We start from the raw sequence: 4,233 nt of genomic DNA, 5'->3' as shown, positions 1-4,233 counted from the left end.
TCTAAGAGGATTAGGATAGCTAAAATCGTCCATTAGAGTTATCTAGGAATGGATTTGGATAGCCTTAAGAGAAGATTATCTGATAGGGACTTATCTGTAATCCTTAAGGAATCTACAAGTATAAATAGACCCCATGGCATAGGGAATTCGATACTTCTGAAAAAGCAAGAGAACTCTGGTCGAATTCCTCCCCTCTCCTCTCTCCCAAATCATCCTCCTTGCTTTGGTGTTTGTAAGCCATTAGAGGAGTGACATTTGTGACTCTAGAAGCTCCAAGACCTCAAGATCAACAAGGAACTCAAAGGTATGATTCTAGATCTGTTTCAATGTTGTTATTTAACCTAATTAGTCATTAGAAGACTTGGATTCAAAGCATGTTTATTAGAAAGCCTAGATCCAAGCATTAGGGTTTTGCATGCGCACATAGGAAAGTTCTTATGGCTAAAACCCATCAAATATGATTACTTGTATACTAGATCTAGGGTTTATAGTCTTGGATGAATTGCATGTACAATAGAGAAACCTAGATCCAAGCATTAGGGTTTATATGAGCATATAGGATGTTCTTATGAACAAAACCCATCAGATACCCCATACACTTATGAAGAAGACATTGTCTCGCCCTGGCGGTGGAATAGAAAGCAGAACCAACCATGGTGGCTTCAGCGTAAATAGTCAGCACTCCCCTACTTGGGTCACGAACCGTTACTAACTGCTTTTCATAGTCAATCAATGCTCTGAATCGGCTCAACCAATCTATAACCACAATCACGCAGACATCTCCCGTCACAATAGGGATAAGATCAATTGGGAATCGGACACCGAAAATATCCAATACACGATCTCGATATATCTCAGGAGCCGAAATTGTGCGATCATTAACTATAGCCACCCTCAAGGGTCGATCCAGGGTCTCACGAGCAATACTGAAATCTCTACAAAAGGATGTCGACACAAAAGACCGACTGACACCCGATTTAAACAACACCAAAGCAGGTACATAATTCACAAGGAAAAGTACCTAACAGAATCACAACATAAGCATATACAAAAAATCTTTCAATAGAAATGTAAATAAACACATACCAACAATGGCATCTGTTGCTTCTCTGGCCTCCTTTGCTGTCAACTGAAAAACTCGACCACGGACCTTCGAGGCCTCAACCTTCCCTTGACACCCATCAGTGATGTACATGGTCGTAGGAGCAAGAGTCTGAACTGGCCTCGATGCAAGTAGTGGACACTCGACCTTCACATGGCCCGCCTAGCTGCAGCTGAAACAGAATCGTAAACCCTTCAGGAACTCCTTCGCAAAGTGCCCCTCCCTACCATACAAGTAACATGCCGTCCCCGCCTGACAGGGACCCTCCTGACCCTTAATCCCTTATCGCACTTGTTGCATGTACGACTCCTCTGACCTCCTGATCTCGAATCATCAGTTTTTACCCGCTTAGCTGCCACTTGCGACTGGGCTGGTCTCATATCCCTCCTCTGCGTATCCACATCGGTCTCTCTTACTTGCAACTCCAATTCAATTTCCTTCCTCCTACCATTGGATTGCAGCTCATCCATTGTCCGGTACTGAGAGTTCGTCACAAACTCTCTAATATCCTTCTTGAGCATACTCAATTATCGGGTCATCTTGTGTCTGCTCAGTGGATGCATACTCAGAGCAGAATGGGGCTCTCTCGTGGAACATCCTGGTGATCTTAGTCATCGTCTCTGTCGTCTATCGGAGCGACATGTACACCTGACCAGTGGCTCCCTCTTCACCAAGGAACGTGCTCATCACGAAACATCTCAGCAAATCAATCACATGTCACTGCGACCCACTCCGCGGGTAAATAACCAATAGTCACAAACTTCCACTAGTCATTCGCCCCGAAGCGAAGAAGGTTGTAGGTTTAGCGCAAGGCAAACCTTCAGATCATTTGAACAAGAGCAAATGTAAAAGACAAGATTAGATAAAAGAAAAAGCATGTAAGAATGTTTTCTTAAATAGTATTTGAATTACAAATTTTTTTTATTGAAAATAAAAGTTTTATCTAGTCTTCAGGACAAAACTTTTTTCCTTCAACCAAAAGTCTTCTAACCCAACAATATTAGATGTTTTTTCTTTCTTTGGGTCGAGGGTTCAAATCTCGTCTCCAACATAAATGAAATTAAGAGTAGTTTGAGAGTATAATAGATTTGTTCTTCGAAAATGATTTTCTTTCATTTTAAATTTTTATAACACAAAACTAAAAATAAAAACTCCCAAAAAAATGTCCAAAACTTTTTTGATGTACTATTATATATTTTTCTGAAAATATGAGTATAGTAAACTTGGCTAGCTTTCTTCTTTAGTTGACCATAATCACACTTGGAAAGTTGCCGATGATGGCGCAACAACTTACGCAAATAGCAAAGATCAATGTGTCATTGTCAACTATCGACTATTTTAAGAGCAAATTATGTTAACTCTTTGACTTTTATTGTCATTTAGCCAACTGAAATCATAATCTAGTCAAAACTTTCCTAATTTTGATAAGAGTATACATTTGCGATGAAAAGTGAAAACACAGCATTTTGTTTGGTTTTGTAATTTAACGGCCATTATTATTTCTTTTTGTTCTGCTTTATCACTTTTACTGCTTATTACAGTTTTTTTTTCTTACATTTTTTAGTTAAAAAGAAAATAATAATAATAATAATAATAATAATAATAATAATAATAATAATAATAATAATAATAATAATAATATTATTATTATTATTATTATTATTATTATTATTATTATTATTATTATTATCTCAATGCCGTTCTTAATGTCTTATGATCCTATTTTCATACATACAAAAAATGATCCTAATCATAAAAATGAAGAAATGGTCATAACCAAGATCACAAGATTTTATGTTGATCTCATTCTATATTGTTGGTCTTTGTTCTATCGAGAAACCTTTAGTCTTGTAAACCTTAAAAAATTTATTGTTTTGCTAAAAATATCTTATTCAGATCTTAAAAATAGACTTTTCAAATTAAAATAAATGCCAAAATGCAGAAAAAACAACCATTTATATATCAGCATTCAGAAAAAGTATTACATTTTGTTTATATACAAAAAAAAAAATTCCTTATATTTTTAGTTATCTTTCATATTAATCCAAATATCTGATTTTTTAAAGAAATTATCGGTTGTTTTGTGACATGAAAATTATCTTTTTCATTTTAAGGTTATCATGGAAACAAAAGTAAATGGTGTTATCTTGTATCTAAGGTAAAACATAATAAATAAATCATTCAATCAATGACCATTACTCAAGCAAAAATAAGTGACATAGTTTATTTTTTTTTCCATATCAACCTAAAAAACGAACAAGTTAAATGTCATGCTATAAAACAACCGGTAAAATCTTCTAAAAAAAATTAATATTTAGATAAATCTGAAAAGTAACTAGAAATATAGAGATTTTTCTACATATAAAGAGGTTTTTTGAATGTTGATAGATAAATTGTTGTATTTTATTTATTTATTTATTTTTGCATTTTGCCGTGATATAAAACCCAAGAAAATGGTCTTGTTTACCTTAAAGTCTTAAAGTCAAACATTGTAAATTATAACAAGCCTCGTAGTTGGAACGGAAGTGTAAAAAAATTCTTATAATTACTTTATTCGTCTCAAAATTATTGTCTACGTTTGACTTTTAAAGTCTTTTCACATCAACTTTGACCATAAATAACTTTATTTATATCACATAATTTTTTATGAAACATATAATAATAAAAATACATTTAAAAAACAATCTATTCATATATCTTACATAAAAATTATATAGCAAAAAATAAATTATTTAAGATCAAAGTTGAACAAAATAGACTTAAAAAGTCAAACGTGGACAATAATTTTGGGACGGAGGAAGTACCAACAAAAATAATTTGTTTTGTCGGAAATGATTGTCACCAACAAAACACACCCTAACATTGTGAGAACTCGTTACCGAAGGCCGACATGAATATATATATATATATATATATATATATATATATATATATATATATATATATATATATATATATATATATAAATCTTTGTTGGGGAGGAGTACTTTTAGCTTTTATTTTAAACAAAAATTTTAAATTCAAAATTATTTCATGTAGCTTTTTAGCATTTTAGAACTTTTAGCATTTACATTTTAATTAATTTTATACATTTAAAAGTTAAGAACTACTTTTACCGAACACTTCTATAT

The sequence above is a fragment of the Lactuca sativa genome, chromosome 4 (assembly GCF_002870075.4).
Source record: "Lactuca sativa cultivar Salinas chromosome 4, Lsat_Salinas_v11, whole genome shotgun sequence".
NCBI classification, from domain to species: Eukaryota; Viridiplantae; Streptophyta; class Magnoliopsida; order Asterales; family Asteraceae; genus Lactuca; species Lactuca sativa.
Note: the sequence above shows the minus strand (reverse complement) of the source record.